Raw genomic sequence first — 12,277 nt, 5'->3', positions numbered from 1 at the left:
ATGTCACTGAAAAAGCCTAGAAGCAACGGACAGTTTGACAACAGTGAGATCTCCCAGCATCCAGGTCCTTGGAGGAAAGGTTGGTTCCAGGTCGGCAGGAAATACTCAGGATGAGCATTGGGGCATCTTGTGCTGGAAAGCAAAGATATCAAGAAATGGGGTAACAGCAAAAGGACACCGAGCTCCCATTGCCTAAGATAGGGCAATCTGAACTGTCAAAAAGATTAATGAAGGCCCTTGAAACATTGAACATACAAAATGTAGCCATTCAGAGTGATACTAAAAGGGGCTAGGAGGATAAAGGGCTAGAGGGGGAGAGAAACACGTTGGGTAGAGCACCAACTCCTTACTCTGAATACTGGCAATTAAAGGAAAGAACTAAGCATTTGTCCCTCCTTTCCTGCATGAATTGTACTTCAGGGTTACCAAATTGTCCTAGTTGTTGAGGGAAAGTTCTTTACAAAAGAACTCCAGTTAATGAGTGAGAAAGGTATTATAGAACTGGAAACTTACCATTTTGCAACCCCTAATGAAATTGAGGCAGGAAATTATCATCAATGAATAAAACTATCAGATGAAAGGCTGATGGGGAATTTTACAAGGGAGCGATCAGGATGTCACCACCTGAAGCCACCACTCAATCTTATTTATTTATTTATTCATTCATTCATTCTTGGCTGCGTTGGGTCTTCGCTGCTGCGTGTGGGCTCTCTCCAGTTGTGGCGAGCGGGGGGCCACTCCTCGTTGCAGTGCACGTGCTTCTCATTGCGGTGGCTTCTCTCATTGCAGAGCATGGGCTCCAGGCACGTGGGCTTCAGTAGTTGTGGCTCGCAGGCTCTAGAGCACAGGCTCAGTAGTTGTGGCGCACAGGCTTAGTTGCTCTGCGGCATGTGGGATCTTCCCGGACCAGGGCTCAAACCTGTGTTCCCTGCACTGGCAGGCAGATTCCCATCCACTGCGCCACCAGGGAAGTCCCACCACCACTCAATCTTAGAATCACTAAAAGTGGAACCACGAGGCATTGCTTGCCTCCTGAAGAGATGCAGTATGCAGCACACAGCACCGCCTATAAGGTTTTCTTTCTTAAAAGTGGAGCCTGAAGCTAACCAAGCCTCTAGGGCCAACATCCATTTACAGAGGAACATATATAATAACACCAAAGAAATCAAACAGATCCAGAATACAGGTACTTCTACTGGAAATTTTAAACAGTCTCTTCAACAACTCAAGGATATATGAGAGAGGCGGAGTGGGGGCAGGGCTTGCCTCAATTAGATCCTTAAGACATAACCAAATGTAGCGTAGCGTATGGACCTTGTTCCGACTGAAAAAAAAAGAGTAAAAAGACATTTTTGAAACAATTGGGGAAATTTTATTATGGACTAGTTATTAGGTGATATTAAGAAATTATTGTTACTATAATAGGGAAGAAACTGTATTCTATTACAAGTTAACCACTAAAGGGATGTTGCCTATAAGCTTAGATTATACATAATGGCCCATCTCTGGGCACCCTGCCTTCCAGGAAAAGAGAATTAAGCTAAAATACCTTTGATTAGCTCACAGAAAACATCCTGACCAGGCCCACCTGGGAATGGCTTCAAGAAGAGAGAAATTAACACATCCTGGAACCAGGACCTTACTCCCTCCCCTATTAGTATAAAAGAATCCTGAATTCTAATTCGGGGAAGGTGGTTTTTTGGGAAGTTAACCCGCCATCTGCTCGGTCTGCCGGCTTTCCGAATAAAGTCGCTGTTACTTGTCCCAGCAACACATCTCTCAATTGATTGGCCTGTCATTCGGCAAGCAGTATGAGCTTGGACTTGGTAAAAAATTTTGGTGAAACCATCTAGGACCCTTGCTGCTAGTGGCCAGCCAACCCAGTTGGGGAATTTTCGGGTAAGGCCCTAGCAGCTACCAGGACCACTTGTCCTGAGGATCTTCCCCACAAAGTTCCCCAAAATGGCACTGGCTGCCCCAGCACTTGGCAGTTGGAGCAAAGAATCAACATCTGGGAGACGACGGGCTCAATAAAGTAGGGTAAGTCGCTTGCTCTGGTGTGCAGCTGGAACTTGATTACCTCTGTTTGGGGCTTCTTTTCTCTGGAATAAGCCAGTTTGTTTTGTATTCGAGTGGGGTACCCTGTTAGAGGAAATAATTGCTGGTTTTTTTACCCAATTTGGAACCGGTTCGTTTGTTTCTTTGGATGCTAGCACGTGTGTGTGCCATTTGGTTTTTTTTGTTTTTTGGTTTTTGGCTGCATTGGGTCTTCGTTGCTGAGCACAGGCTTTCTCTAGTTGTGGCACACGGGCTTAGTTGCTCCGTGGCATGTGGGATCTTCCTGGAACAGGGCTTGAACCCGTGTCCCCTGCATTGGCAGGCGGATTCTTAACAACTGCGCCACCACGGAAGTCCTGCCACTTGGGTTTTGTTTGTCTTGTATTTCTGTCTTTAAAAATTGGGGAATGTTTCAACTATCTGTAAAGAAAGTCCTCTGGGGCGCATTTTGGATAAGTGACCTGATGACAGCTATGAAGCCATGACTGAGAGGAAGATGATATTTTATTGCAACAATGTAGCCGTAGTACCTGTTAGCATCTCCACAAGGGGTTTAGGCAGGTTTACCTTGGGACCCTGTGCACCATGTACCGTCACCTTTGCTGTGTTAATTACGTTGTTTGTGGTCTCCTGTGTTGTTGGTCTGGATCGGACAGCTCTCCGAGGCATCACATTACATGGGGGTTGAGTTGATGGTTCTTGTGATATGTAAAACCCCAAGACCAAACTTGAGGGTTTATTTAGGGTTTTCTGTTCTTTGGGGTTTTCATTTCATTTTGTTTTGGTACCATTTCTCCACTTACAGACTGATGTCAGTGGAGGAAAGGACATTCCCAAGGAGAAGAGAAAGGTTCCACTTGGTTTCTAAAATCACCAAAAGCCCCACCCCAGAACCCAGTCCGGCTGGTGGATGCCAAGGCAAAAGGTATCCTTCTAATGGTTAGAGATGATCGATTGCTATTTATGGTTTTACGGTGGCCTTTGAATGGCTCTATACCTATTCTGTGACGAAGTGGGGAAGAATAATGAAATCTTCTTTGTGCAAGCATTTGTGCTGTTATATCAGGGTGAGAAAAAGTTAGACAGTTGTCACTTTATGGTAAAAGAAACCCAAGGGAAAATCTGTCATACAGGAAGAAAAGAAAGGGAATGAGGGTGAGGGTATGTTGCTCCAACCTCCGGCCAAGCTGGCTGTCCCAGTGGCTCCAGCTGTTATGCCAATATGTCCACCCCTTCCACCACCTCCCATTCCTATCCAGCCCCAATTCCCAACGCTGGGGCTCAGGAAGCGGTCAGACTGTCTCCCCCTCCTTACAGGGTTCAATTAGAAAATCCTGTGTTTAGTTCCTGGGGCACAGGGACCTGGTTTGGTATCGCCATCTAAGACCCGACCGGGCACCCAATTTGGGCCAAGAGCCACTCCCAGGGCTTCCCTGGTGGCGCAGTGGTTGAGAATCTGCCTGCCAATGCAGAGGACACGGGTTCGAGCCCTGGTCTGGGAAGATCCCACATGCCACGGAGCAACTGGGCCCGTGAGCCACAATTACTGAGCCTGCGCGTCTGGAGCCTGTGCGTCTGGAGCCTGTGCTCCGCAACAAGACAGGCGGCGATAATGAGAGGCCCGCGCACCGCGATGAAGAGTGGCCCCCACTTGCCGCAACTAGAGAAAGCCCTCGCACAGAAACGAAGACCCAACACAGCCAAAAATAAATAAATAAATAAACAAAAATGCGTTTGAACTTAAAAAAAAAAAAAAAGAGCCACTCCCAGAGCAGGACAATTTCCCTTACGCAGTTATTTAGGGGATCTAAATGCAAATGGCCAGCCGGCTATGTTTCTATGGGCTTTCTCCACCTCAGACTTGTCTAATTGGTGACCCTTCTTATAGGGAGGATCCTCTAGATGAAAGGAGAATGGTCACTGGTATGGCCAGGAAAGAAGCGTACCAGCTCCACCTAACAGACCCAAATGGTACACCTGAAGCCCACTCGGCAGTACCCACAGGTGAACCAAATTGGGACCCCAATGAGGGAGGAATGCCCTTATTATAGCACTACCATAAATGCATCTTGGCAGGACTTTGAAAGGGGAACCAAAGCAAAGGAGTTTGAACAAAATTCAAGAAATTCAGCAAAAAACAAATGAATAGTTACCAGCTCTACAGACGTTACACTGTTGCAGATCCTGAGGCCCCTGAAAATACTAGAATGGTAAATTTATCCCTTTCTGGGCAAAGCACCTCAGATATCAGGAGAAAGTTGCAAAAGTTAGGTGGTGCATTTTTTTTTTTCTATTTTTTGGCGGTGTGGCCATGTGGGATCTTAGTTCCCTGACCGGGGATCAAACCCATGCCCCCTGCAGTGGAAGCGCAGTGTCTTAACCACTAGACCACTAGGGAAGTCCCTAGATGGGTTCATTCCCAATGTACCTTCTCAGTCGGTAGCATCAACAGGGAACAATGACAGAAGAAAGAAGATGCAAAATGTAACACCACTTTTCTGACAGCAGCATTGGATTCCTGGAAGGCGAGTAACCCAAAGAGAGGTGAGCCACCACTGGGGAAGGAACAATATGCTTACTGTAAGGAGGAAGGACATTGGAAAAAAGATTGCCCTAGGCTAAAACATAAGAAAAACAATAAAAAAACTGGAGCCTCTCATATTGTTAGGGAATCATTGACCAAAGCTGCCTGCCTTGGTCAGGCACGATGGATGATAACAACTTGTATCAGTTGTTATTATACATGAGATGTATGATAACAACTTGTCTCACAATAGGAGGTTCCGATAAGGAACATGATGCTGCCCCCAAAAACTAACTGGGAGAATTCGGTAGGGGCCAAAAGTAGGGGAGAGATGCCAGTCCATAATATTGTCCTACCAACGTCCCAGGATCCTTCTCGCTGGAATCCATCTTGACTGAGAGATGCGTGCCGCACGAGGAAGGACCCTGAGTCAGGCCAAATATGGGCCAAGCAAGATGAATGGCCAGAGACAACCTGGAGACTAACCCCATCACCATAACACCCGAGACTGCAAGCCACGTGGCAGAGCAGTCCTCCTGGGTTCCCTTGCCCTGCTGCTCTCCGCCCCAGCGCCCCTTCCCAATAAAGTCTCTTGCTTTGTCAGCACATGTGTCTCCTCGGACAATTCATTTCCGAGTGTTAGACAAGCACCCACTCTCAGACCGTGGAAGGGGGTCCCCCTTCCTGCAGCAATAAGGTGGAAAGAGAGGAACATCCTGATTTAATGAAGTGGCCCAGGGGCTCCCTTGGACTTGAGGCACCGTTGAACTTGAGGCACCCAATTCCAATTTCACCACAGGAACCCCAGGTAAAATTGACAGTGGGGAATGAGCTGATTGACTTTTATCAGAAAGTACAAGTACAACATACTCTGTGGTGAGTGCCAAAGCGGCACAGAAAACCTCTCAATCCATCCCAGTCACTGGAGTCTCCTGAGAAGTACAAAATCGTTTGTTCTTACAACCTCTAGAAGGCCACCGAGGGGACCTCACCTTGATGTCCCTCACCATGTAAAAGGCAACTGGTTAGCTGGCCAAGCTGCAAAGAAGGCAGCAAAGTAAGGTGGTTATCGAGCCATGATAGGATCACTTCTCCCACAGATTGACTTGTCATAATACCAGCTGGTGTATTCAGAAAAGGACAAAGAGAGGACCAAAGAGTAGGGTTTCATTCTGATCACACCTCACCTGGCTGGAAATGTAGCGCACAAGGAACTGTTTTGATCCCTCAGGCACTCTTGGACACTGTGCTGCAGCACGTTCCTAATGGTACCCATTATGGGAGAGATGCCACCTTACAGTGGAGTCAAAACTACGCAATGGGGCCTAACCTACAAAAGACCATTCAGCGAGTCACTCAGAATTGCATGATTCGTGCTAAAAATAACCCAAAGACTGCTGTTAGACCTCCCCAGACAGGGACCCAACACAGACAAACCTGCCCCACCAAGGACTGGCCAGTAGACTTGACTGCTTTGAGCTGCAGAAAACGTCAGATACCTGCTAGTGTTTAGACCCTGTCTCAGGATGGGTGGAAGCATATCCCATCTGGACAAAAAAAAAAAAAAAAAAAGCCTCCAAAGTGGTTAAAGCTCTCCTTAAGGAAATTATCTCCTGATTTGGATTAAATCATTACCATTAACTGGAAACTACATTCTTCCTGGAGACCACAATCAATAAGAAAAACCGAGAAAATGAATCCTGCCTTAAAAAGGAGCATTGCTAAAATATGTCAAGAGACTAATTTAACTTGGGATAAGGTCTTGCCAGTTGCCCTGCTACAGATCAGAGTGGCTCCCAGAAGCAAGCTTAAATTAAGCCCCTTTGAAATATTGTATGGTAGGCCATTCCAGGTGTCTGCTTGGGCAGAAGAATGTATAAATGCTCTGAAAGACCTAGCAGCTGTCAATTATGTTAAAGCTTCGGGCACTATACTAACCTCTGATCATGAGTTTACCTCCAACAGCTCTGCCTGTCCAACTGAAGCAGCCTTACATCCTTTCCAACCCAGAGGAGACTTGAGTCCTGCTTAAAACTTGGAGAGAACAAGGGCCTGAACATCAGCTGCTTGCAAGGTGGACAGGACCACATGTTGTATTACTTACCATGCACTCGTCTGTGGGATTAACTGGGGTAAAGCCATGGATTCATCACTCTCGGATTAAAGCAGCACCACTGTCATCAAAAAACAACCCAGCTCCTAAGAGGCCTGGAGAGCAATGGGTCTGTGAACTCTTAGAAGGCTTAAGGTTGCTCTTTAAAAAAAAAAAAAAAAAAAAGTATTGAGACTGTAACTTCATTGTAGCTGGAGAAGGGTCAACCTACTTGTTTAATCTTGCCCAAATGAATAGCACAGGAATCTTGTATAATTATGGCACAGTCAGAAAGTTAAAATTAATAGATATGTACGGGCAACTGGAACCAAAACTCCAAGTCCGACTACAAATTAGACAACAAAGGGCTAAGGGGTTTCATCAGGTTCATATAGTTGTCGATAAAAGAAGGAAAGAGGAATGTACTACTGACTAAACGATTCTAATTTCCATTCCATAATCACCTCTTTGTAGGCACAGTTCAGCAGGACTAGAGCGGTCTTCATCCCTTTTCACACAGGACTGTGGAATGGGTCATTGACAGTGGGGCATTATAATAGGAAAGGACCTTATAATATCAATAGAATACAAAGTTAATCACTAAAGGGATGTTGCCTATAAACTTAAATTATACATAATGGGAACCCTGCATCCCAGGTAATGAACCTTAAGGTAAAATACCTTTGTTTAGCTCACATTCCCACCTGGGAATGGCTGCAGGAAGAAATTGACATATCCCCTCCGGGGTCTGGCTGGAACTAGGACTTTCCCCCTCCCCTTTTAGTATAGAACTCTAACTAGGAAGATGGTTCTTTGGGGTGCTAGTCTGCCACCTTCTCAGTCGGCGGCCTTCCTGAATGAAGTCGCTACTCCTTGTCCCAACATCTCATCCACTTGCTGCGGGGCAGGCCAATCAATCCAGAGCAGGAGCTTGAACTTGGTAACATTGCTTTTATTAGATATGATAATGACATTACAGCTACGGAAAAAAATGTGTTTTTAAAAAGATGCACATAAGTATGTATATAGGTGTGGAATGAGATGATGTCCAGGATTTATTTGAAAATGCTTCAGCAAAGAAAGGGAAGACTGAGGGAAGATGCACCCAGCAGAAGGAACAGAGTGCGAAGTGCCAGAGACTGGCAAGGACCAAGGCGAGGTGGGGGTGGGTGGGTAGCGGAGGGATTGCCAGGGATCAGGTCCTGCGGGGCTTCGGAAGAAACATCCCAGGGTGAGGACAGTACCCCCGAGGGCGTGGGGAGCTTAGTAGGAGAGGGACCGTTCGGGACGGGGCGGTGTCAGGGTACAGGCGCGGGCCATGGGCGGGAGCAGCCTCCCCAGGCTTTCCGCCCAGCTCTGCGCGGGAGAGAGAAGGATGTGGACCAGAGCCGAGGGAGGTCAGGCATGGCCTTGCAAGGCTGGCTGGCTCTCCTTTCATCTTCCCTTTACCCCGTGCTGACAGGGAGTGCCACCTGCTCTGGCTTTGGGCACCCAGCAGGGATCATGTGAAGTCCCTGTCCTGGTGGAGCTTACTCTCCAGCTGGCGAGATGCACAAGAAACCCACACAGAGGTGAAATGAGGAGTTGGGGTGACAGTGTTGGTGATAGAATATACAGGGATCCTGTAGAGTTCTCTATTTGCTGTATCAAATTACCACAGAAGTAATGGCTTCAAACAACACAAAGTTACTATCTTAGGGTTCTGTAGTTGGACTTCAGACTTGGGTCCCACCAGGCTAAGAGCAAGGTGTTCCCAGGGCTGCATTCCTACCTGGAGGCTCCAGGGGAGAGTCCTTTCCTGCCTTTTCCAGTTTCTAGCGGTCACCCACATTCTTTGCCTCTCTGTTCTCTTCCTCTCCAAAATGGGCGACAGCAGCTTGGCTCCCTCTCCCATCACATCACTCTGACCTTTCTCCCTCTGACTTCTGCCAGCCTCTTCCACTTCTAAGGACCCTTGTGATTACATGCACCCACCTGGCTCATCCAGGATAATCTCCTTCTTTGAAAGTCAGGTGACTAGTCACCTTAATTTCATCTTCAACCTTAACTCCCCTTTGGCATGTAATCAAACATATTCATAGGTTCAGGGATGAGGACATGGATCTCTTCAGGGCCATTATTCTGCCTGCCACAGACGGGGAGACAGATGGAGATAGAGAAAGATGGAGGAAGAAAAAAGGGTATGAAAAGAGATACAGATCCTGGGTGAGAGGATGGTTGTGGAGAGAGAGAGAAAAGAGACACCGTCCCAGGTGTGCTAGAGGAGCCCTCAGAAGGATTTCATCTGCTAGGCGCACCTTCCAGGGAAGTTGTTCCAGAAGAGCCTGCGGCTGTTCAGGGTTAGGCCAATTTTTAATTGTTAGGGAGGGAGGAAAAGAGGGCAGCTCTCAGCAATTCAATCCTGCCAGCATTTGCTGAGCATCAAGGCTATTCGGGAGACTTCCCTGGTGGTCCAGTGGTTAAGACTCTGGGCTCCCACTGCAGGGGGTGCCGGTTCGATCCCTGGTCGGGGAACTAAGATCCCGCATGCCACACAGTGTGGCCAAAAAGAAAAAGGCTATTCGGAGCCATATTCCTGGGATAGCACCTCTCAACCTGGGGCTCAGGGGGTGTATGCAAATGTAAGTCTCCTTGGCTGGGGGTTGGGGAAGCTTTCACCAAATTCTCAAAGGGTCCTGGGACCAATAAAGTTAACTCCTGTCTTGAGGAGTGCTTAGAATGTACCTTGCTGCAGCCACTTTGGAAAACAGCTTGACAGTTCCTCAAAGTGCAGAGTTACCATATGACCCAGAAATTCCATTCCTAGGTATGTACCTGAGAGAACTGAAAACACGTCTCCACACAAACTGTACATGAATGTTCACAGCAGCATTATTCATAATAACCAAAAAGTGGAAACGACCCAAATGTCCATCATCTGGTGAATGGATAAACAAAATGTGGTATATAGCCATACAATGGAATAGTGTTCAGCCATAAAAAGGAATGAAGTACTGATATGTGTTCACTACGTGGACAAACCTTGAAAACATCATGCTAAGTGAAAGAAGCCAGACACAAAAGACCATATGTAGTATGAGTGCACTTACAAGAGGTGTCCAGAATAGGCAAAGACAAAAAATAGCAGAAAGTAGACTGGTTGCCTGGCAGGCGCAGGGGTGAAGGAGGGGGCAGATGGGTAGTGAATGTTAATGGATACAGTGTTTCTTTTGGAGGTGATGAAAATGTTCTAAAATATAGATTGTGGTGATGGTTGTGCAACTCGGTAAATACCCTAAAGCCATTGAATTGTACAGATTAAATGGGTGATCTTTAAGGTATGTAAATTATCCCTCAAACTGTTCTTTTTTTTTTTTTAGGCAAACTCCTAAGGCCACCCCACTGCCTCTTTCTTTCTTTTTTTTAAAAATAAATTTATTTTATTTATTTATTTTTTTAGCTGTGTTGGGTCTTCGCTTCTGTGCGAGGGCTTCCTCTAGCTGTGGCGAGCGGGGGCCACTCCTCTTCGCGGTGCGTGGGCTTCTCACTGTCGCGGCCTCTCTTGTTGCGGAGCACAGGCTCCAGACGCGCAGGCTCAGCAGTTGTGGCTCACGGGCCCAGTTGCTCCGCGGCACATGGGATCTTCCCAGACCAGGGTTCGAACCCGTGTCTCCCGCATTGGCAGGCAGATTCTCAACCACTGCGCCACCAGGGAAGCCCCCTCAAACTGTTCTTAAAAAGGAGGAGGAGAAGGAGTGGCACTTGGCCCTTAAAGTATCAATACAAAGCATTTCACCTGATCATCACAACCCTGAAAGGCAGGTCTTGCCCTTCCTCCCATCTTACAGGGGGGCATATCTCAGAGGTGAGGGATACCAGTCCAAGGCAAGATGACTGGTTAATGACAGAGCTTGGACTTGAACCAAGTCCAAGTCCAAGAAGAACCAGGTCTTCTGTATTGGTCGTACTTTGTCCTGTGGGCCACTCTGGAGTGTGAATTAGGAGGTGACAGCGTAAGTGCAGCAGATAAGGAGACATCTTCTTAGTAGGTGCTGGAGAGGGGTTTTGACAGGAGGAAAACCAGATGGGGGGCAAGACCAAGCACTGCAAATGCTCACCTGAGCCACACTCTATCCTAAGCCTTTGCCTCACTTAATCCTCCCAGTCATGGGGGGGAGGTTGTTTCTATCACATCTACCCCCATTTTATCAATGAAGCTGACTCAGGTGAAGTTGCCTACAAAGGACACAGCTTGTAAGTGATTTGAACCACATCTTCCTGACCTCAGGGCCTGTGATCCTTTCCCTCTCCAGGCTGCACTGATTCAGGAGGCCACCCCAGGGAAGGGGTGAGAACCTGCATTGGAGGCTCCAGGACAGAGAGATGCAGGGCTGGGTGAGGAAGGCCCAGTGGGGAGGCTGCAGGCTCTCTTCCCACAAGGCAATCTCTTTTAGGGGTAGCCCAGGCTCAGTCACCCCCCAGGACTGCCGGTCTAGGAGGAGGGGCCTGAGCTGGGAGAGGCAGCGTTGGATGAGTTGATTCTGAATGCCTGTGCAAGAGGTGGGGAGCCAGAGAGGAGGCTGAACCTGTCGGGGATAAGGCTGAGGATGGGGGTTTGTTATGAAGAGATGAGGGGCACAGCCTGAACGGGCAAAGCCAAGGAGAAAGAGAGAGGGGAAGGGGACTCAGGGAGACTGGGTCAGGGGCCAGACTGGCTGGAGCTTCTGGGGGCAGAGGCCTGGATGCTTGTGTCCTTGTGTTCTGCCCCAACTAGATTGCCTACCTTGCTTTTTCTCCTCATCCTTTCTCACAGACAACCCCCCCCATCTTTCCAGAAACTTTGCTTTTGCGGGGGGAGGCTGCAGTTTAGAGGAGGGAGGTCCTACAGACATAGTTAGGTCTGAATGTCAGCACCTTCCTGAGTCCCAGGCTCCTCTGGAGAAAGGGCAGCCCCCCACTTTTCGCATGTTTAGATGGTCAGCCCGGCGAGGGGAGGGGCCCGGGTTTCTTTCTTCTCTTTAGGATGGGGCAGTGGAGGCTGGATCCCCACCTCCTGCCTTCTGGCCGCCTCCCCGGCCCGGACGGCCCCACTCCATTGTCCCAACAAGAATAGAGAGAACAGCTTTGGAAAGTGACACTGTGAATGGTGAGGGGGCTGCTGGGGCCCCAAACTAATAGGATGAGCTCCGTCATGCTGGGCCCGGCTCAGCGCCTGGGACGGCGACTCCTCTAGGAGAGTGGGGCTCTGCGCCCCTCCCTGGGACCCCCAAATCAGACCCCAGGCCTCCCCGTTCTGGCCCTGGATCCCCAGAGTCGGTCTTAGGGGAGCAGATGCCTCTCCCCACCCCCAGAACCTCACTCATTCATCAGTGTTTGAGAGGGAGTAAGGGGTGGGTCTAAGGCTGGGAGAAGATTCTAGAGGCTGGGAAAGGGGCGGGCTCGACCCCCCAGCTTTGCCCTCCTCTCACCGGCCCCCAGCCCTCCCCTGTCCCCGCCCCAGTTGTCTCAGTGTCTGGGTCCTGGCCCTGAGAGGAGGGGCAGTGGGGATGGGGGTGGGGAGGGGCTCAGGCTGAAGGCAGAGAGGGACCCGGCTCCGGGGGGAGACGGAGCAGGGACAGCAGCCT

The sequence above is a fragment of the Eubalaena glacialis genome, chromosome 3, assembly GCF_028564815.1.
Source record: "Eubalaena glacialis isolate mEubGla1 chromosome 3, mEubGla1.1.hap2.+ XY, whole genome shotgun sequence".
NCBI classification, from domain to species: Eukaryota; Metazoa; Chordata; class Mammalia; order Artiodactyla; family Balaenidae; genus Eubalaena; species Eubalaena glacialis.
Note: the sequence above shows the minus strand (reverse complement) of the source record.